The sequence below is a fragment of the Saccopteryx leptura genome, chromosome 3 (assembly GCF_036850995.1).
Source record: "Saccopteryx leptura isolate mSacLep1 chromosome 3, mSacLep1_pri_phased_curated, whole genome shotgun sequence".
NCBI classification, from domain to species: Eukaryota; Metazoa; Chordata; class Mammalia; order Chiroptera; family Emballonuridae; genus Saccopteryx; species Saccopteryx leptura.
Genome location: NC_089505.1, coordinates 132,650,203 through 132,673,966, shown reverse-complemented (window position 1 = coordinate 132,673,966; position 23,764 = coordinate 132,650,203). Strand labels below are relative to the sequence as shown.

The window sequence follows — 23,764 nt, the reverse complement described above, 5'->3', positions numbered from 1 at the left end:
TGTTGATGATGAATACTTGAGCACTTATTCTGTGCCAAGCATTATACTAACTGCTTTCACCTAAATTATTAAATTCCCAAAGATATCATGGGGTAGTGAGCTATTATCATGTTTCTAGGCATGTCTAAGCATGTTACATGCACTCGCTCAATTAAGCCTCACAGTAGCCTAATGAAGTATAATAATGCCATTATTATTTTCTTTTTATAAATGAGGATACTGAGGCCTTGACAAATGAAGTTATTTGCCTTGGGTCACATTATCTTGCAACTAATGGAGCTGGGAGTCGTCTCCTTAGAGTCAATGGCTAGACTCCAGACTCCATTATTACATACTTCCAAATGCCCTTGTTAAAATTTAGAATAACTGTGACTGTAATGAGTAGTTTTGAACGTTTAATGTAGTCATTGCAAACAGTTCTCAACTTCAAAAAGCATTTTTTGGGGACTGAGAATGTGCTTCACATGCCTATGCACACAGCACCTCTGAATTGCCTGTCACTTATTCCTAGCCACCATGATATTTTGACATTTTTGGTTGCATCAGTTGGAATAGAAAACATGATAAAAGATCTTAGCGCCAGTAAACGCAGAAGACGTGATCAGGAGTGCTTTGGAAAAGCCATTTGTTCTGGATTCCTAAGTCATAATCCTCCAGCAAAAGGGCTTGAAATCCAGACTCACTGGAAACAAACAACAGACTAAACACTGCATGCTCACAGCCATGCCAGCACATGGGACGTTATCGGAGCCAGGCTTGCCAGCTTCTATCACTGGCCCCTTGTAATCCAGAGGGAAGCAGAATCTAGGATGTCCACAGTGTGTGCGTTGATTCAGCATGAATGCCTGAGTCCTAAGTGGACTTCAGACTTCAAGCCAGTATGGGGCTCATGGTTTGCCAAATCCAGAATCTTTGGGAGCTAGAGTCAGAGGGAAAGGCCTGGGGATGGTAGAGGTAGTGACAACAAATCTGGAGTCCTTAATTGGGGCTCAAATTCATGTGCTATAAATTACTCTTTGTGTGAAGCAGGGAAAGTTAACCTTTTTGAGCCTCAGTTTTGTTATCTGTAAAATTGGAATAATTATACCCACCTTATAAGTTTGTGAGAATTAAACAAGAAATGTCTGTAAAGACCTAACTAATAATAAATAACACATATTGTACTTCCAATGCCAGGCACTACTTTAAGCATTTTTAAAAATATGTACTAACTAACTTAATTCTCCCAAAAACCTTATGAAGAAAACACCTGGAAATCTATATGCTCCCCTGGGACACCAGAGACCAGGGAGCCAAGGATGGTAATGGTCAAACACATGGACTGACCCACACAGAAGATGTATGTATCTTGGTAAAGCTACTGCCTGATCCAGATGCCAACCCTTCACCTCTACTCTTGAAGAGGCAGCATAGCAATGGCTGAAGACAGATGGACTTTAGAGTCAAACAGACCTCATTCTTAGTCCAAATTTTCCATTGACTGCTGAACATCCTTGGGCAAGTTACTCTACCTCTCTGAGATATAGTTTCCTCAGTTATTATCTAGGGAGATAATTCACTGAATAAAGAGGTAGCAATGAAGATAAACTAAGATGAGATCTACAATGAGCCTAAATTTAAGGAGTGCTCAGCAATAAAGATGCTTATTATTATTATCATTTTGATTGTATTTCTCAAATGTGAGCAGCCCACAACTGCAACCCCTCCCTTGCCTCTGACCAACCTCATTGCAGGTGTCAGCGTCTCTGTACTCTCCTGAAGAAATTCACTCTCACCAGAGATAGATTTTCTTGGCGATTTTATCAGGAAGGAGGAGGTGATTTACATCACACATTCCAGAACAAATGTTTTGTCCTCTTTGGCATCTTTCTACTTCTGAATCTATTTTTTGGCGCTGTTTACCTAATCTTGCTCATCTGTTTACCAAGTGAAGCTCTATTCTCCCACTTTCAAACTCTCCCATGATCCTTCCTCTCAGTCTGTCACCCCATTTTAGTTCTTGACCAAATTTTACCTTTCCAAACTTGCACATTCTACTCAATAAACCCAAAGGGCTGCCATTATCCAGCTGATCCATTTTAGAAGGTAGTTTAACTCTCTAGGGACCTCAGCTCCACCACCCCACACCCCAAGCAGCCTATCAAAGTCCCTTCTAAACACACACAGCCCTGTCTGAAAGGTGTTCTAATAAAATTTTCTTTATCTCATTTCATTTCTACTCCAAGCACTACTAATATTGGGTAGTTTGGCATATAATAAGCATATAATAAATGTGGGCTGCTCACATTTGAGAAATACAATCAAAATGATAATAATAACAATAAGCATCTTTATTGCTGAGCACTCCTTAAATTTAGGCTCATTGTAGATCTCAGTAAATGGCAATTGTCTGTAATTATTTACAAAGCACTCTTATTTGTTTTTAGTAAAGCAGGTTTCTTACTGACCTCTACTAGGAAATCTAATTATCTGATGGAGTAACTTCGCACACTTGGGTGTCATAAATTTGTAACTTTATTAAAACAAAATACATTTTAGAGTGGCCTTCTCTAAGATTTGTTCAAATAATAAAGACTCCACAGTTTCACCTATAATAGCATTTTTAAAAATTAGGATTTGCTTGAATCTTACCAACTAAATAAATCAATGAGGAGATTTGAATTGGTATGGAAACACTCTTGTTTAGACTCTTAATAACAAGGATACCTGCTCTTCATAAAGCAGCAATCATTTGCGGAGAAAACAAAACAAAACAAAAAAACACAGCCATGAATTTGCTTGGTGAAGAATACTGATGACTACGAAGCAATTTCAGCAGTTAGGCAAAATCATCAAAATTCCAAATGTTATTAATTCTGCTTTCAGAGAATTGGACTAGCATGTCTTATTGAATCTCTTACAGAGAAACAAAGATGTGTGTGTGTGTGTGTGTGTGTGTGTAACATATAAAGTAAGTCTTAAGCAGTTTATGGCTATTTCAATTATCTTCCTAATGCAGTTAATCTTGCCCCCAAAGCTGATGAATCCTACTTTCCACTACAGCTGGAGAAGGGGAAGGTCTGCTACTCTTGGGCAGAAAAGGACCGACCATGAGATTCTACTTTTTAGAACTACCTGCAGCCATGCAGGAATTTGCAGATCTTGCTAATCTATGCTTCCATGGGATTTTCTAATTTTATTTTTTATCTTGAATGTCTTCAGTATAGAGGCATGAACCCGAGGGATTAGGGACAGGGGGAAGGAAACTAGGAGAATAAGATAACAAGAGACGACCTGTGGTGGCGCAGTGGATAAAGCGTTGGCCTGGAAATGCTGAGGTCGCCGGTTCGAAACCCTGGGCTTGCCTGGTCAAGGCACATATGGGAGTTGATGCTTCCAACTCCTCCCCCCTTCTCTCTCTCTGTCTCTCCTCTCTCTCTCTCTCTCTCTCTCTCTCTCTCTCTCTCTGTCTCTCCCTCTCCTCTCTAAAATGAATAAATTAAAAAAAAAAGATAACAAGAGACAGAGTCTAGGAGGAATATTTATTGAGCACCCATTTATTGAGCACAAAATTCCAGGCATGCTGCCAATTGCTCTTACTGATATAATGAAGTGTAATCTTCACTACATTCCAAGAGATTGGTATTATTATTATTCCCATTAAATAAAGAAGGAAACTGAAACTCAGAGGGTAAGAGGCATATCCACGTTCTCAGAGCTAGTGAGGGGCAGAGCTGAATAGTTCCTCGCTCTTCCGAGTCCAGCCCTTCTGTTCTCTTCAGGAGATTATAATACATTTGAGGGAGAGGGAATGCACTATGGTTTTATACAACCCAACTCCTTGCTCCCCTTTTGAAGTACAGAAGCTGGTGGTAAGGGCTCAGGCTTAAGAGAGAGACAAGACAGTTTGCAATTTACTTGTAAGATTGTACTGGTCGTTAAACTAGTGGAAAGATACTTTTATACTAATTTATAAATTGCTGCTGGCCTGAGCTCTTGGAGTTGTCCTTCTGCTACCTCGACCCCTGGAGACCCTCCCCAGGACTCCTTAGATGTCTCCCCTTCAGCAACCAAATAGTTAAGTCATTGCACATGAGGGGGCCTCTGGGACCTTCATTCAATTCTTGGGCAATCTCTTCCTTCCTGTTCACGGGTTTCTATACTGCACCAGTTGGGAACCATTTTGAATATCGCCCATGCCCCTAGCCTCCCTCACAGACTCAGGTCATCTATGTCAGTTTTAACTTTGCTAATTTGGGTTCTTGGTTTATGTGATGCTGAGTCTGGAAAATGGGTAGAGAGAAATGGAAAGGCAGAAGCAAAGAGAAACTGAGTTGATTGATGGAATAAAGAGTTGAGAAGAAGAGAAAAGAAAGGAAATAAACTTGAAGGCTGAAGTTTAAGACTGTGTCTGTGTATCTCCTGGAACACTGCCACATACAGTGTGTGGTTTGCTGGAACCATAGAATGTGTGGCTCTGGAACAGTATAATTTAATAAGTTAGTAAGGAAGAAAAACTTCTTGAGAGTGCTGCTGATAACTGATCATCCTTAAAGTTCCCAAGAGACACAAGAAAAAAAAAGAAATTTGTTTCTAATTACTACTGGGCTATGCTTATTTATAGTAGAGACTAGAAAGCCCAGTGGTCATACGAAATGACCGCTGTTCTAGATATTATAAATTGTAATTAAAATGATTTGTGCAAAGGTGTCTGCTAATTCAAACTGAATTACCCAGGGCAGGCGGCGAGGATGCCCCTTTGCTTAGTGCCCCACGGGGTTTCCCCCTTCTACTTGCTTAATTGCTTAAAGTAGAGTGCAATGAAGGAAACCACTGGCGGTAGATTTCTTAAGAGCCACCGCTAGCTCAATAAATAAAGGTGATTTAAATAATAAAATGTTAATTCACATGTCAAAGATCTCTTTGTACACAACATTTCTTGTGTAGATCTTTCCATCATTTTTAAGCTTGCCTTGCAGAGGACCATCAATTATTTTTAATTTTACGTCCATTCTTTCACGCACTCTTGAACAGGCAACATAAAGTTGACCATGTCCTACAATGTTTCCATACTTGCAACATTGAGAAAATCCTTTCTTGCTACGGTCAAATCGATTAGTTTCTAACATGAAGTTTAAGGACTGACAGTGTTCACATTTAATATTCATGTCACCAGAGGAATGCTCAAAAATTAAAGTTTCTCTGTTTGAAACTGTTTTAATCATTTTTGTGTTTCAGTCAGCATTACTCTGTCGTTTTTTTGCATTTCTCTCCTGCCTTTGTTCAAGGGACTCATTTTGTTGAGACAGGCTTTTTTGGCTTGCATCTGAAGCAAGCCTTGTTTCTCTCTATGCTCATAGTCTCATTTTGCCGAGAAAGACGCATTTGCTCTGCGACTGAAGCAAGCCTTGTCTTTCTCTGCTCAGTGGTTTCTTTATGTCAAGAAAGCCGTTTTTGTGCAGCTTTAGCTCCTTTTCTCTCCTCTTCAGTGCTGTATTTTCTAGGAGGCATTCTTAAAATAAATTACATTAAGACGTAGTTTTTATGTAAAACAGATGATTGCCAATGCAAACAAATATTCACCTTCCCCCTGGCCCGCTCAATTTGCGTTCAGCTGTGGCAACTTCACCCCATTGGCTAGTACAGTTACACAAGCAACCAATAAGCTATTGGCGACAAACAGACACTTAAGCTGCATATAATAGAGATGAGGCCACATAGAGCCCTAGATTTATGTAGGTTACAATAAGATGGTCTCTAACATTCCTTCTAATGTTGACTGTAAACAAAACAACTGAATGATCCCTCCAAGGTTGTTTAACTTCTATGGGTTGTATATGTAGAATGACAAGCTATGGGGTCACATAGAACTGAACTCAGTAGGTCAGTTATAGCCTTGGACCTAAGTATAGGAGAGTATCTTAGAAAATCATCTTGCCTTTCTGGGCCTCAGTATTTTTATTTGTAATAAAGGGAAGACAGTATTTTTTGTTGTTATTTTTTGAGTTCTATGTGCTAGACATTCTGTTCAATTACTCATTTGCAACCTTACAGCAGATCTGTGAATTACATAGGATCATTTCCTTTTCAACCCAGAGAACATGAGACACTTGCTCAGTGACTCTGAGCTAAACTGTGGCAGACCTAGGATGCACAGTGTCCTCTCTCACTCCAAATCCAATGCTTTTTCCTTTACAACACACGGCTTCCCAGCCTGACTGAAGACCTAGAATGGAAGGCATGTATATGCTTTTGGATGGGAGAATGCTTTGAAAACTATAAAATGCCTTAGAAATATCAGGGATTTAAAATATATTATTAACCACTCATTTAAAATACAGAATTAACTACATTAAAATACACATCCATACTTTTTTGTCATTTCATCAGAGTTGCCCTTCCATATTTGGGGTGGATGCTGTTTTGCACCATCCAGATCCCCTTTCCAAGGAGAACCTGTTATTCCTCCAGCTCCTGGGAGCACAGTCAGCAAACAGGCTTCAGAGATGCTGCCTCAGGGCCACGGTCACACCCCTTGCTAGGGCAGCCCAGTTCCAGTGACTGATAAGTGCAAGGATATAAAGACTTGGCCATCTCGCCTGACTTTGGGCAACTTTGAATGGGCATTCTGTTTCCAGACCTCTGGGTGAGGTTGGGCTGCCTCATAGATTGCTTCCCACTCCACCAATCCTGCTTCTGACCCTTCCCCCTCCCACAGGTGCTAATCCCAAGGCACTCCTGAAAAATGTCCTGTGGACTAAACACCTTCTAAGTTTGTTTCCTGGGGGACCTGGCCTGTGATGATATTGTATTATAGTTAGTTCTTTATGAGTTGAAAAAGACTCTGCTAACCTTTAAGCTTCCTGAGGGCAGGAAGTTCATTTTATTCACTCCAAAATCACCAGTGCCTAGCCTATTAAGTTCAGAAAAGCTGCTCATTATATGTTCACAGAAGGAGAAATAGACCTGTGAAACTTTAGGATAATAATTTTAGTTAACACTTATATAGTGCTTACAACCTGCCAAATACAATTTTAAGGGCTTTGAACATATCAACTCAACCCTCACAACAATCCTAGGAAGTTATTATTATGATTATTCCTATTTTTTAGATGAATAAAGGGAAGTACCTAATGGTTGTAAGTTCTGCTAAGGCTACATATCTAGTGGTGGATCTGTGTTTTAATTGCCGGGAACCGGTCTCTGAAGTTCAGTCTCCCAACTGCTAGTCCTTACTGATTTACTTCTTGTATCCTTGTACACACCAATATCTCACCCACCTATTTATCTGAGAACTGATTTGCTTCTTGTGTCCTTGTACACACCAATATTTCATCCACCTATTTATCCGAGAGGGACAGGAAAGAGCTCTCAGTACTGCTCTCAGGATGAAAAGTCTCCTTCTTCCAGGGGGCCTGGAACCATCACGGAACGTTTCCTAGGCATGCTGAACTGTCTGCTCCGTGCCTGGACTGCAGGCTTGGCGTATTTGTGGGGAGGGCTGTAAAGCCCCCTCCCCCCACACACATGATTTTGCTGCCCAGCAAGGTTTGGGAGCCATTGATGCAGGTGGCACTTTCAGGCAATCAGGAGGCACTTATAAAAATGCCCAGGGATGTGAAATGATCTGGCAGTGGCCACACGGCAGAGAGAGAAGAGGCCCAACGTCTCCTCTGTTCCAGGGTCCCTGCCTAGGGCTCTTTGAGCTACACTTCCTGAGGTTGAGCCAGGAATCTGCCCTGGGCAGGGGGCACCACATACCTCACACGTGCATCTAATGATTCCTCAGGAAGTAGAGGCTTTGGGGCTGACAAAGCTGCACCGGAAAGAGGGGGGAGCCCTTCAGGAGGAGGTTAGCAGAGCCAGCTCGCTCAAAGCATTGTCCTTTCCTTCCTCCAACAGGATGCCAGGAGCCCCACAGAAAAGGGACTCATTTGTCTTCATTCCCAGCACAATAACTTACTGCTGGCCTTTCTCTTGGGCCTTGTTCAGAGCAACAGGATATAGTCTCTGCCAGGAGAGAAGGAAGGAAGAAGGGAGGGAGGGAGGGAAATAGCAGGAGCTCAGAATCTCCAGGCCCCCAGCCCGGCCCCTGGCCCTTGAAAAGACCCAGTAGTGTGAGGGGAAGGACCCAGCAGAGGAGTGTCTGGGTCCAACCGGCCCGGTAGGAGAGTTCTCAGTTTCAGGGCAATCCTTAATCAGATGTAAGATGAGTAACTATTCAAAAGCTATCATTTCTGGGTGGCCTCTGTCCAGCATTTATCTTATTCTAGTCTTCTTTGCAATTTAGAAAAGGAAAATAAATAGGGTCAACACGGAACGTGACCTTCTTTCCTTTGACGTTAAAAAGAAGAATGTATGCTTTGGAGCTAGCTTTTGTAGCAAGCTCCTTTTGTAATTGAGATTTTCCTGGTTTTATCCCAGATATACAACAGCAGAAACTGTGTGTGTGTGAGAGAGTGAGAGATAGAGATAGAGAGAGAGAGAGAGAGAGAGAGAGAGAGAGAGAGAATAAGGGCTTAGTTATAGAAGAGATGGAGTGTGAGACAGGTTGAAAAATTGGGATCAATGATGCAATCTATCACAGTAAGTGTTATCAAAACAATGAACAACCAACACATTTTAACAAATGTTTATTAAACTCCAAGTTTATCCCAAACACTGCTAGGGAGAAGGGGTACATTGCTAACCCAGCTTACAGTTCATAGATAGCTCAGACAGGTGATGAATATCCAAGAGCAGTACAATGACTTACGCCGCAAAAGTCAGCGCTGGGGGTCTGAGGGGCCGTCACAAAGAGACCCTGTCACCCTGCACACAGGAAAGAAGAAGAGCTGAAAGGGAGTGCAGGACCACCTTCCTCACAGGAGCGGCTGCTGGAGAAAGCCGCCCTCCTTGTGGATTAACCTCTAGTCTTGCCTCTGAGACTTCCGAGGTGCAAAACAAAAAATTGTCATAGTCAATTAAAACATGGGCCTTTGATGTGAACTCTGCTTCCTGTCAAAGAATTCATATAATTAAATTTTTAAACTAAACTCGCCTGGAATTCAGCACAGACACATTTCAGTGTTTAGACTTGCACTCTCGCTCTCTCCCTCTCTTTTGTTTCTGATGTAGAGTTGGGGTGCAGAGATGAGAGAGTGAAGGGGCCTGAGGAAACTCCCATAGGGGCCCTGGTGTAAGGAGGGGGACTCACCAGTCCCTGGCCCCATGGAACTCCTGCGTGGGAAGCGGCAGTCTGGAGTAAAAGTCCAGAGGGGCTCAACCGGTTCGAGATGCCATGTCGCTCCCCCACTCAGAATTGCCTTTGGAGGAGTCTTCAAAGAGGAGGCGAGGAAAAGGGAAGGGTGAGAAGGAGGGAGAGAGGGGAGGAGGAAACACTCATTTGTTAGGTCTGGACTCTGTCAAGCACTTTCTGCATGTGTTCTCATAGACCTCACCACAGCTCCATGAAGTACAGCCTTAGTTTCAATAGGGTGAAGGGTGAAAATGGAGGCTCAGAGGGAGGCATGATGGCAATTTGCATAAGGACACATCGCTGGTAAAGAGCAGAACTGGCATTCTTCCCCAAACAGGCCTTGTGTTCTTTCCATCCCCCTACCCTCTGATTCAACCCTTCCCTGGGTGGGGGTACCCTCTGATGGAACCTAGCTGTGGCTGGATGGTGGAGGAAGCTTCACCAGTACTGAAGGTGTCCTTTTGCAGGTCAACAAGGGAACTGTCTCTTCCTCAGAACTTTAATAATTCTCTTATGACTTGTAATTTCTCCTTCTCTTCATAGGTGAGTGGGTTTTGATAGTGGAAGGAAGAAAGGGAGTTTTGTTTTTTAAGAGAGACGGGGTTTTGCCACCCAACATGTGGTCCCTGAACCAGCAGCCTTGGCGTCACCTGAAGGTTTGTTAGAAATTCAGAATAAGTGAGCTAGTGTGTCCTTCAGGCCTGGCACCTGGGATGCCATCCACTAATGGCGCTTCCTTTCTACCCCCGTTTTCCCTTTCCTTTCAAAAAATAAAAAATTTTCTCTTTAAGAGTGAGCTCACTATAGGACCTGTTCACTGAAAATGTCTTGGAAATAAGGGAGAGAAAAATCCCTCCAAAATACTAGTCAGATCCATTAGACCTGTGCTTTTCAAGACAGTAGCCACTTGCCACCGGTGGCTATTTCCATTAAAAATAACTAAAAATTAAAATAAAATGTAAAATTCACTTTCTCAGTCACACTGGTCACATATGGCTAGTGTCTTCCATATTGGAGCACAGAAAGAGAACATTTTCATCATCCTGGGAGGGTCTATTGGGCAGTGCTGCTCATTGGGCAGTGCTGCTCGGATACCTCCTATTTCTGCTGGTCTTTGCTAACCCACAGCCCAGCTTCTTGCACAGTAGGGGCTCGATAAATGCTCCTTGACTTCAATTCTGCAGCTTTATTTATCAGAAAAGAGAAACAGCATGAGAGTCCCAGGATCCGTTTCCCAGTTCCTGCTCTATCTACTAAGGAGCCATGTGACCTGGGTAAGTCACTTCCCCTCTCCTTCAGTTTCCTCATCTACAAATTAGAGGAAGGGTAATAAGAATACCTCATAGTAGCCTAGAAGCTTTTGCACTTTTTATCTCTTTGATAATATTGCCAACCTTATAGCCTCTAGGGTGACCAACTCATCCTGGTTTGGGACTATCCCAGTTTTAAAATTTAAAAGTCCTGTGTATTGAAAAGCCCCTCATTCTCAGGCAAACCAGGATCTGTAGGTCCCTTCCAGTTATAAAATTTTATGACCCTGTGCAATTCAAGTCAGAGGATGGGGTGGCAAGAACCTCAAAACTTCTGCAAATGGTAGAGGGATGGGGTTAGGAGCTTTGGCTCAAAGATCATTCAAACCTCGGTTCTGATGCTGATGTCATCACTTGATTTCTGTGTGAACTTGGGCAAATTATTTAATTTCTATGAGAATCAGTTTCCTCATCTGCAAAATGACATTGCTGATAACAGTTCTTCCTTCTGTGCATTATTGTGAGGGTCAATTTAGCAAAGCTTTGTGCAGTGCTGAACCCTCAGAGCAGGGTTAGTGATTATTAATTCAGCAGACTGTGCAAAGGAGAGTAGGTCTGTCTTTTGGCAGACTGTGACCCTGACATTCATTTGTAGCTCAAAGTATTGGCTGAAAGAAAGATGACTTACTTACGAGCTATTAAGCTATTCTTCACCCCCAAACTCCCACAACCCTTGACACAGACTCCTTTCTAATAAATAACAGCTCAAACTGGTTAAAGAGAGTTCATTTGGACTCCCTGTGCTCCTGCTGGGATAAAGTGACTCTGATGGGGCAAGTTTATTGAAACACAAACTAATCATTCCTGTTGCCAAAGTAGGCTTTTGGCAGAGCCCTGTGAAAAAAGAGAGAGTGAGTGAAGAAAATGTCCTGAATTGCTGAGACAGCATTGTATTTAGACAATTAAATCTGGAAAAGCAAGACAGTTCCTGTAACTACCTCCCACACCCCCTACTCGAAGAACAAAAGGTTTTGTTGAAAGTATTCATATGGTTATTAATACCGACACTTTAATGAGCCCCTCAGTAAACTCATCAGCAGTAATTACACCCAGCCATCGTGCCACCAGTGGGAAGGTACAAAATTGCACCTCCAAAAATTAGTCACTTGTAAGTTAACCCCACAGTCATGTCAAGCAGCCTCCATTTGATGGCTGATTCACAAAGATTCCTTGACACCTCTGTAGTTAGAGGGGCCAGATCACCATGGGAAGTCTGCAGAAAGAGAAAAGTTCACTCTCACAAAAGACTTACGTGTCAGAGAAAATAGTTTTGAGGAAACAGGGATATGGCTATATTATTGGGTTAACAATGGCAGCAACATTAGTACTTCTGAATGCTTGCTAGGAACTTGCTGGATGCCAGGCTGTCGTAAAACAGCCGCAACAAGTCTATTCCGGGGTCTTGAGCGGGAAAAGGTATGAAATTGAATTAATGATAGAGACTTAAAGATATATACATACAGATGGATTTGGGAGGAAGCCACAGCGAACAGTCACTATGGTTCCTGAGCCACCACAACGGCTGCCCCCAGAAAGGCATCCATCCATCTTTATTCAAGGAAAAACATGGTCCATTAGCAACTCAATCAAGTTTCCAAGGCAACTCAAAGACAACCCCACCATACCATTCAATCAAACTTTACACAAATAAGAAACTAACTTCCAGCCCTTCAGGGAATATGGGCGGGACGAGCGAAAATCAAGCACAGCTTCCTGCAACTCAATCAGGCAGGTGTGGTGGGGGTTGAGCCCAACACCTCTGTCCCCTAGATATCCAGACTGCAAAATACCCTGTTTATATTTCGATCCCCAACACCAGGCAGGGGACAGAGCATTGCATTGGCCCAATCTGGTTACAGCCTCAGCTCAATTCCAGGGGCAGGGGTGTTTCTATGATGCTCCTTTTAGAGATGCGACACAGGCTCAGAGGACATAAAGGACTTTTCCAAAGTTTCAGTGATGAAATGACAAGGCTGGAGATCTGACCCAAGTCTCTAGGTGAGATTTGAACCTCTCCTATGCATAGAGATGGATGAAAACGCTTAGGTTTTTTCTTCTCGCTTACTCAGAGTATTTTAGAAGTTGAATTTTGCCTTGGGTTTGGCCTTGACCCTTAGTATGTAAATCCATAGCGGAAATCCTGTCTGCCTGCCTAACTGTCCCTATTCTCTCTCTAACACCCCCCCACCCCCACCCCCACCCCCACCCCCACCCCCACTCAGAGTCTACACACAAACCAGGGCTCAGACCTCTCCTCAGCCGCGCTGGCTTCCCCGCCCGTGTCCAGTCTTTTCCCTAGTTAGTTATTTAGGAAAAAAAAAACATGGTCTGAGAGAGTCCAAGAATGAAAGAGAGTGAGTAAATAAGAGTGAATGAAAGAGAAAAATGAAAGAATAAAAAAAAGCACATAAGAGTGAAAAAGAGAGGATTAAGGGGGGCCTGCAGGTTCACGTTGGATTTGGGCAGACCATAGAGGAACTGCAGAGCGCCAGGCCATTCCCACTTATTAGATTCTCACAACCACGGGCGCGCAAACAGGCAGGGGGAGACCGCTTCACCCAGCAGCAGGTGAGTGGGCGGGAAAACGGCCTCTCGCAGTGGCGGGCAAGCAATCCGTGTGGAAGGAAAGCACCCGTAGCCTCACCTAGGCTACACATGTGGCTCAGCCACGTGCTCACACACTAATCGTGCAAAGTAGAAGCAAGCAAGCCTAACACAGCTGTTTTCCCAACAGGGAGAGACCGAAAGAGAAAGAAATGAATAATAGGGAAAGAGAAAGAGATCAGGTCTTGAAGTTACCCAAACTTGGTTTGAATCACTCCTTTTACTATCTGTACAATTTTCAGTAAAACTCTCAGTTTTCTCTTATGTAAAATGAGGGTGAGACTTAGCTCACAAAATTGTTGTAAAAAATAATAATGTTTATGCATTTCCTGCCACCAACTAGGCACTTAATAAACCTATTTTCTTCTTCCATTCCCTCTTTCCCTCCTTGGTTCCCTCCTTCTTCTCTCCCCCCTCATCAAGCACCACCCAAACTCCCAGGGGAAGTCCAAGGCCTCTCTCCAAACCTTTCCAGTTTAGTCCTTAAAACAACTCGTGGATTTATGGTATTATATTCTCATTTTAAAATGAGACCTAGAGAGGACATTATAAGCTAGGATATTATCACCCAGCCATAACTTCAGTGCAGATCTTCCTCCACTGCTGGGGAAAGAAAGAGTAAGTTGTGGGTGGGGGGCAGGGGCATCTGAACTGATGGGCTTTACAGTTTTCTCCTTCAGCTGTTTCACTGGAGGGCTGTTGAGAAAATTATCCAAATCATGTTAATGAGCATTGGGTGCTGGAGTTTCTCTGAGGGAAGGTAGTTAACAAAAGCTTCTGGTTGGGGCTGGCAGCCAGGAGCTGTGATCATTATCTCAGCTGATACCACTACGGGGCTCTCAGCTCAATTAACTCAATTGCCTTCACTCAGGGTGAAGTGGGGCTAATAAAACTTAACCACCTAGCTTGTGGGATTGAAGTGCTTTGGAGACCATTTGGTACTGCATGGTGTCATCGCACAAGCCAAGATGAGTCCTAGCTGGGCCGAGGGGGAGCCTCAGGTGCACTGAAGAGACCTCCGAAGCTGCAGTGTAGGTTCTACAGATGTGAGTCTCAATTCAAGACCCACCACTATGTTGGGTGCAGCTCTTAATCTCCCTGAGTCTTGACTCCTCCTCTATAAAATGGAGTAAATAGAAGTTACTTCCCAAAAGAGGTGTTAATCTCCCTGAATCTTGGCTCCTCCTCTATAAAATGGAGTAAATAGAAGTTACTTCCCAACAGAGGTGTGGGGAGGACATACAGGAAAGATATTGATAAAGGGCTCTGCACATAGTAGGGATTGGGCAAACCTCAGGTTCCTTCTTTCCTTCTCCTGGAGCAGTTCTCTTTGGGGAAGGGGAAGGAGAAGGAGAGAGAAATGCAATTCCCACAGACAGACAAACTCATTTGCATCCCTCTTTAGGGAAATGACAGTTTCTCAATTCATACTTGGGGATTTGAGTAGGCAAATCACTTTTGTTGATGGTGTGGGTTTAAATGGTTTTAACCAGTTGTTCTCTTCCTTTCCACTACTGCCCCATTGCTAGAGAAATCTGTTTCTGGTTTATTTCCTTCCTCATGGTCCCTCTTTACTGAGTGCTTACTCTGTGCCAGGCACTGTGCTGAATGCCTGCCTGGGTTACCTCATTTCACAATAAGTGAGTTATCTGATTTCTGCTCTAATAACACACTAGAATAAGTACAATTATTATCTGTGTTTTACAGTGAGAAAACTAAGCACAGGGGAGTAAAGAAATGGGTCAATGGTCATAGAGTAATAAGAGTCATAGGAAAGAGAGTTGAATCTCCAACACAGGTCTGTCCAATTCCAACATGCTTTCAGCCTGATTGGGGTCAGGAACCTTTCCTTAGATCATTCAGCAAGTGTCCAGCTGACCAGGCTTTGGATGCTGAAGTTTTAATTTAGTTCCTCAAAAAGGAAGCTGATTCTCTTCCATTTCTTCTCTCCCACTTTCCATATACTAGAACGTGGGGCATGGCAGTGGCAAGCAGTTACAATCACGGGATGAGGGCTGCACTTTAGGGAGCGAGGGGCACCAAGAAAGAAGAAAACTGAGTCCCTGAGTGACCTTGAGAGACAGAACCACCAGAGTCCACTGGTCTGCCTTTTACCTTAAGTTACTATATTTGTCTTGGTGAATCAGTTGAAACAATGTTGTAACTAAAAACATTTAGTACTGAATAGGTGTGGAGTCACTGGGAAGACAGATGAAACAGAATAGACTGAACTTTTAGAAATGAACCCAAAGTCTTAGTCTTATGACCTCAAAATCCAGAGATCTTCGATTTCTTCTTGGACCCTCTATAAAATAGAAGCTTTTGTTCCAAAACTACTCCACCTTTACTAGAACTAGTAGAGCCAAGTTATACCTGCTGTGGTCAACACCAACAGAATAAATGCCCTGTGCCTGGCCTTTTGATCCCCATAAATTAAACCATACTATACCATATTGAGTCCTCCACCAATGGGGGCTACAGAAAACTAGACATCCTCACCACTGAGCTCTCCACAGAAGTGGTAGAAGCTTCTCCCCTCACTTCTGCCTTCCAGAATTCATGAATGGGCATCTGATTGGCCAAACCTAAATCACATCCAGAGCTTAGCTTCAAGGGGGTCTAGGACAGGTACCTTTCACCTTTCTAGCCCCCACATAATAGGGATATACAGTAGAAGGAAGATGAGATGGATTTTGAGTGCTAATCACTATGTATGGCAAAGTAGATTTATCATAACTCAGGGTATATAGTCACTCAACAGATATTTTCCACTGAGTATTTATTATGTGTCAGGCATTGCAGTAAGTACTGTGGTTACAACTGAGAACTAAGCAGCCCTTACCCTAAAAGACTTTTCCTGTGCCTTCGCAGCACGGTGTCATGGTTCTATGAAGAAGGCCTGGAGTCCTGAGGGAAGGCGCAGCAGGGCTGCCCGTACACAGGTCTCCTGTGGATGCGGAAGGAGGAGCAGTGCCCGGGGAGGGCTTGGGCAGGTGACGCTGGCACCTAGTCCTGAAGGAGGCGTATCTCACAGCTTTGTGGCTAAGCACTTGGCCTCTGGGATGACACTGTGTGAATACTACTCTGCTACGCACTAACTAAAGCCCTGAGTGAGTTCACCGGGAGGCCTGAATGCGAGGCAACACTGTCTCCCGCCTCCATCCCCTCAAAAACAAACAAGCAAACACAAAACAACCAAAAAACAAAAATTAAAACCTCTCTCTCAGAAAAGTTTGAGCTGCTATAAAAAAAATACCACAGATTGAGTAGGCTTATAAACAATAGAAATTATTTTCTCATAGTTCAAGAGGCTGGAAGTCTGAGATCAGAGTACCAGCATGGTCAGGTGAGGATCCTCTTTTGGGTCATAATCTTATCTTTGTGACTTTACATGGCAGAAGGAACTAAGGATCTCTGTGGGGTATCTTATAAGAGCATTAATTCCAATTGTAAGAGCTCTACCCTCAAGTCCGAAGTACCCCACCAAAAGCCCCACCTTCAAATACATGTCCACATTGGGCATCAGAATTTTAACATATGAATTTTGGGGAGATACATTCAGACCATAGTAGGAGGTAACTTTATATTCAACTCTTTTAAAAATCAGTGCTTTATTTTGAATAAAAAGATATAATATTAACTCAAAAATAACATCGATTAATTTGATGTACAATGCCTTTGGGAAGAGAAGGCATCAGCCAGAATCACACAACTACAGACTGATGGAACCAGAATTTCACTTTTCTTTTCTTTTTTTTTTTTTTTTCATTTTTCCGAAGCTGGAAATGGGGAGGCAGTCAGACAGACTCCCACATGCGCCCGACCAGGATCCACCCGGCATGCCCACCAGGGGGCCATGCTCTGCCCCTCTGGGGCATCACTCTGTCGCATCCAGAGCCATTCTAGCGCCTGAGGCAGAGGCCACAGAGCCATCCTCAGCACCCGGGCCATCTCTGCTCCAATGGAGCCTTGGCTGCGGGAGGGGAAGAGAGAGACAGAGAGGAAGGAGAGGGGAGGGGTGGAGAAGCAGATGGGCACTTCCCCTGTGTGCCCTGGCTGGGAATCGAACCCGGGACTCCTGCACGCCAGGCCGACACTCTACCACTGAGTCAACCGGCCAGGGCCTCACTTTTCTTAATAGCCCACCTCTTAGCTATGAACCACACCTTTCTTCTAGCCTACTGGCTTTGTCCCGGTGCCCAATCCCTGCACTGTAGCTAATTTCTAGGCAGCACTTCTGACATTTGGAACTTTCCTATTCTTGTGTATTTTTGGCTCAACCTGCATCTTTGGCCTCCCAAGATACCTCCTCAGGCAAGGACTCCGTGGCTTCAAACATGTGGTCCTAGGGAGGCCCTCCTCTGATCTGGTTCCTTTGCTGGTCGGGGCTAGACTCAGTCTTACCTTGAGTCAGATAAATGCCAGTCTGAGGATGTTTTCAGGTCAACAGGAGCAGCCAGCACTGCAGACCCAGCCTTTCTTCCCCCAGACATGCCAGAAGTCTGGGATGATCTCATCTGAATGAGTATACGGGGGGCTGAGATCTAATTCTAAACAGCTGAGCTGGTTAACACTGGCGTAAGCACTGCATACTCCATCGCAGGTGATTCCCTTCTTTGTCCACAGCAGCCAGCACTTGACTCATTCCAGCACCTGAGAAATGAAAACCAGTAGCTAAGGGATTCCCAAACATTTCCCCTGCCCCAAGTTTCCAGGAATGCCCTGATACCACTGGCCCTAATGATTTTCCCAGCCTCCTTTGTATCTAAATCCACTTGGGCTTTCTCTCAAACACTTTCAGAATATCATTTTGGGACAATCCAGGGGCTGGTGGTCCATTTTCCAGACTGTAGTGTTTATCTTAGCCAGCAGTACTGAGCTTTAATTGAGAGACGGAGGTTCACTTTCGATGTTTTCCTGCGACCTAGAATGCATTCACTTACAAAGTAAAGGAGAATAAGCTGAGATTCACAGAGGACCACAGGCTGGAGAGGCAACCTGAAGGTGTGGGAAGAGTCCCGGTCTGGAAGTTTAAAGACAGGAGTTGAAGCCCTAGTTCTGGAGCCGACAAACTGTGAACTTTTGACAAATGATTTCCTCTACTCCTCCAAGTTTTCTTAGCTGTAAAAATCCGGAAGTTGGCTAGACTAGATCAGGGCTTTTCAAACGTTAATGTGTATATAAATCACCAGAGAATCTGTTAAAATGCAGGATTTGATTCAGCAGGTCTGAGAGTCTGCATCTCCAATGCATTCTCGGGTGATGCTCTTGCTCCTGGACCACAGCGCTCAGCTGGAGTCAGAGTCTATTTCAAAAATTGTCTCCAGCGCCTTCATTCTGCATACCTCGTGCTCTTTTGAGTAATAAGAATCATGTCTCTGATGCATTTAAGTATATACTTATACACTCATTTGTTAAATTGCACATGTAATAATAGGTGGTTAAAAATTAAAACCATATAGAAAAGAACACAGACTGTAGAAGAGCCCCAGTAATCCCACTCCCCAGAAAGAACCACTGTAAATGGTGTGAAGTGCTAAGAACATGACTGCCCACCAAGTGGCTTTCAGCTGCTCCTGCTCAGTGAGTCTCTAAGACCTTTTTAAAAGGGAGTTAAAGTTTCTTCTCCAGCTCAATCATTGTAACACCTGAGTGTCATAAGTGACAAGGTAGTGAGCTTGGATTTATTAAGTGGAGGGGTGAGTTCTTTGTGTTGTCTTCTCAGATGGGGGTTGAGAGTATAAGGTGACTTCAGAGAAGAATCTTCACAGAGCTGAGGGAGGGAGAATGAAAACGCAAAGGGCCAGAAGTTTGGTCACCTGGGGCTTTCCAAATAGGGGCTTTCTCCTTCTTAATTTCTCCATGGGGGCACTGTCCAGATATGAGGGGGAAAGTTTGGCTTATGCTTTCCCTACAAAATGCCCTGTGACAACAGAGACTGACCTAAGGGAACCAAGAAAGATGAGAATTTCTTCAGCAGTGGGCTCAGGATCAATGGGTTCTGGCTGACTACAGCAGAGCCCTCTTAGTCCAGGGGACTGGAGAGGGGAAGGCATTCTCTTCTGCCATTCAGGCACACAGGGGAGAGGGCTGGGTGCAAACTCGGGCTCTGCTGCTGTTTTCAGAGCGGACTCCTGAGACCAGCTCTCCTGACTGCCCTCCCGACTACACCAAACTACTTAAGACGACCGTTCTTCGCTTGGTACCTCTCCTTCTTCTCCACTCTCTTCTCTTCTCTCCCCCCATTTTCCAAGATGGAATCTTGATGTTCTTAAAAAAATGGTTTCCCCAAGTGAACCCTGGGCTTTCCTGCCTCTGTACCTTTTATAGGCTGTGCCCTCTTCCTTGAATATACCCCTGATTCTGTCATCTTCCCACAACCTTCATTGATCTTCCCTTCTCTCCCTTTGCGAAGTAGGGTAGGGTGCCTCTTCTCTCTGCTGGTTCTTATATGGCCCCTATAATAATACTTCATGTACCATCATGTGATTTTTTTTGTCTCCTACGTTATACCAGAGATCCCTGAGGACAGACATTCTATCCTACTTAATTATCTCCTTTCACGGCATAAAGTTTACTCATCAAATATTTGTTGAATGAGTAGATGAAATTCAATTCACTCAGGAAGAATTAAAATGATACTTACTAAAAATGCATAAATTAAGTTCTGGTTAACTGAGGGTTTACTAATAAAGATACGATCATTGACTCATTTACTTCATGGGCAAATGAAGACCATGTGATATAGTGAAAGACACTGAGCTTGAGATCAGAGAGACCCAAGTCTACTAATTACATTGTGTGCTATTAGATAAGTGCTTGACTTATCTGGGCACCATTATCTTCAGTAGGGAAAGAATAATTCCTATCATCATAAGATTAAATGAGGTAATAAACTTGAAAAAAAAACTGTATTGATACGTGCAAATGTCAGCAGTTGTTATAGTGGACCATTTAAGGAAATGAAAGAATAAATATACCAAATGTCTGTCACCAGCATTGGAGATGGATCTATGTGTAAGTTATGAAGATATTGTCTCTCAACTACAACCCCTCCCACACACACGTGCACACACACACACGTGCACACACACACATCAGTACTCTATTTTGAGACACTGGGCTGGGACTCTACAGACTAAATGCCTTCTTTTAGCAGCTTCCTTTTAGGCTCTGACAATAGGGGGTGCTAGAGAGAGAATTCAAGACTGGCAGAGGAAAAAGAGACTTGCTCTTTCCTGTTTGCTTCCTGTTCCTGTCATTGCCACCCCAACCTTGCTTTTTCACTCCAGAACCAGCAGATCCTTCCAGTGGGCAATTCTCCAATACTTGGAGAAATCAGCTTCATTGCCAGCCCTTAGAGACACCGGCACCAGACATTGGCATTGCCCCTGGGAGGTCTGGGGTGCAGAGCTGCAGAGTGCCCCCTCCAAACTCAGAGACCTCGGCACCAACTGAGCAACACCCCCTTGTGTTTTGGTCCTCAGGGCCTCTTCTTCCAGTTTTTACTTTTTAATAATTCTAACCCTTTCCTTTGTTCCACTGGTATGAGAGGTGGTAACAGCTTCTTACAATTGTTACCTTCCATTACTCTTTTTACTATATTAATTCTTTAACACTAAGTTTATATTAAGTTGTCTATGTTAAAATAATTGGTGTGTTTTCTGTCTCCAGCCCGATTCTGAACCAATACACTCACTGACATATTCTGTTAGGTTTAGAGAAATAGGAGGAGAACTTGTGTAGAAAAGAGCTAAGGAAACTCTGATAGCCCCTTATGAAGGCTCCTTGAACAATTATAGAATGTTCCTGTGGTAAACAGCTTCTAAGATGGACTGATCCCTGCATCCTGGTATTCGTGGTGGAATCGCTAGGATGCCACTTCTAAGACTAGGTTATCAAAAGGAGTATGGCTTCCATCTTGGATGCTTTCTCTTGGATGGCTCATTTTGGAGGAAGCTAGTTTCCATGTGGGTAGGCAGTCCCATAGACAGACCCACATGGTGTGGAACCAAGTTCTACAAACACATGAGTGAGCTTAGAAGCATATCACTCCCCTCCCCTCAGTCTAGCCCTCAGATGAGACTGCAGCCTCAGCTGATCATTTGACTACAAACTTGGAAAAGACCTTCAGCCAGAGGGACCTAGCTAAACCACACACAGATTCCTGACATATACAACTGCAATAATAAATGTGTGTTGTTTTGAGCTAGTAAGTTTCAGGTAACTTGTTACCTAGCAATAGGTGACTAATAAAGTTCCTTTTATTGAGAAACTATGGAAGGACAAAGGAAATCATTTTTCTAACTTTATTTTCTGAATCAGTGAATATGAAAAACTTGGCTAAGAATCAGCAGTTATAGATAATTTCACTCAATTGAATATTCATTTAGTTCCTATTATTTTGTTTTCTACAAACCTTGGTTTCCTTTTATTTTGTTTCTTCTTGTGAAAAGTGCACTGGTGGAGAGGAAACTGACAGGAAAATTGAACTACATATTTCTGAAAAATCTTCCATCTCTAATTTACTTCTGGGAATACCCAATAAATGAACTAGATAAATAAAAAATACATGTTAAAAAACTCTAAGTCTCATTTTTAAAAGAAGCTTATGAGGTAATTGAGATGACAAGACATGGAAACAAGACATGGATAAAATTTAGTAGCCTAGGGAGACCAGAACTAATTAGGATTCTTGTTGGCAAACAGCAAATTTGTCATGGTAAGTTAACGTCTTTAACAGCAAGCACAAACTATCAGTGCCTTAACCTTACAAAAGTTCATTTCTTGGCAGATGGAGAGGGAGGGACTCTGTTCTATATACTCACTCAAGAACCAGGAGCTCAAACTCCTCCGGTCTTTTGCCTCTGCCCTCTTCTAGGTGACTTCACTGAATAGCTGGGAAAAGAGAGACAATAGCAAATAGTGTGATAGGTTTTTATGGGCTAGTCCTGGAAGTACATCAGGTTTTTATGGGCTAGTCCTGGAAGTACATCACTTCTTTTCATACTCTATTGGCCAGAGGTCAGCATGTGGAATCACAGAACTGCAGGAATGCTGGGAAATGTAGTCAGCTGCATACCCAGGAGGAAAAGAAAGTGAGGTTCAGTGGATACAAAGCAATGCCTGCCACAAACAGAAACCAATTCTTGTTGATTTCAGCAAAACAGAAATAAATTGAAATAGTATTTGCATCGCTGATGCTGCTCAGTAGAGCCGTGCAGGTTGTGTCTTGCAGAAAGCATCTGGGTGAGGAATTGTGAGTGGAAGCTGTGTTCAGATTGGAGAAAGGTTGGCTTCTTTCCAGTGATCTTCCAAGAGATATTTCAGAAATTTAGACAAAGGCACTGTATGTGCCTGGTGACCCTGTGCCTAACTCATAAAGTTGATGAGAAGGCAAAAAAGGAAGAGGCTTGGGAAGAAAAGAGAGCCCAATGCTAGCACAAGAAGTATTTAGGATGTTGCTGCTGACCCTGTCATCACTGGACAGTTGCTGCCATGCTGATGGCCCTGCAGGAAATCCACCATTTCCCCAAAGGATGTCCAAAGCTCGGTGCCAGGAAAGCTTCCTTGGGTTCTTGTGGCAACACATTCCACACGTAGAAATAGTGCTCCAGTTCATATACTGGGTGACATAGAGGCTGTTAGTTTTAAATGGAGTTCAAAGCAGGACCGAGCTTTCGGGAGATGAAGACTGCAGTGCCGTCATCACTGCCCCTTGGGCCATATATTCCTCGAGATGATATGATGTAGGAGGGAACAGTGTGGGAAAGCGTCACTATGGAGCTTATAGCACAGTTCAGTCGGAGAATCACAGCGCAGGTTCCTGGGATTCTGAAGGAAGGCCACGCATGCGCAGAAGAGAATTATACAAATAGGTCATCGGCCCAAGTTTGCTTAAAAGCAACAAACAATTAGCTAAACAAAAAACCGGAAGCCACACAGTGATTTTTCCAGAAATAATAACAAGAAATATCATGCCCACACCATTCAAATTATTCAGGAGATAGGTTTAACCACTTCTGTTATGTATTAACTAGAGGGACCTGGTTTATTTAAAGTTTGAGTACATAGTAGATGTTTAAAAATAAAAGCTATTGAATTAATAACTGCCTTAGTGAAGTAGATATTTTGGGGGTTGAATTCTTCTTAAATCGTGGTAGGAACATGGCCGTGTCGCCAGGAAGCAAGTCTTCTTTTCTCCCCATGCAGCCAGAAGAGGGCTTCCCAGAACCTCTTCTCACAATGGTGCTTGCATGTACAGCTCTCTAAGTTAAAGAGGATGAAGGTGAGAGCCCAGGTGACATTGTTTTGAACAAAGTCCCCAGGTCCTGTCCAGCTGTCTCCAAAATAAGTATCATACTGGTAGACCATGAACAACTGACCTATGCTGGCCCAAAAAGATGCTTCAGCCCTGGACTTTAGATCTTAGGGACTAATTCAGGGTCAGTTGGATATCACTGCCATTGCTGAGCAGTAGTAGTAGCAAAGTGCAGGACTTGTCTTTCTCTTTGGAGGAACTATCCCAGCATGTCCCGGACTACCAGATGCCTACCAACTTCACTGAATGGCGGTCTCTGAATCTTCCTAGGGTTGATTTCCCACTCTCTGGAGTGCATGTGCCTTACCAAGA

The 23,764-nt window shown here is 43.4% G+C and overlaps 1 long non-coding RNA gene across 1 annotated transcript; it reads right to left on the bottom strand.

The window, feature by feature from the left end:
• Positions 1-8,632: 8,632 nt before the first annotated feature.
• On the bottom strand, positions 8,633-22,055 carry LOC136397687 (uncharacterized). Its single transcript, XR_010749900.1, has 4 exons — positions 21,960-22,055; positions 17,536-17,784; positions 9,176-9,296; positions 8,633-8,976 (listed from the first exon to the last, which is right to left on the bottom strand). It is a non-coding gene; the product is annotated as an uncharacterized lncRNA (long non-coding RNA).
• Between the last annotated feature and the right edge of the window lie 1,709 nt (positions 22,056-23,764).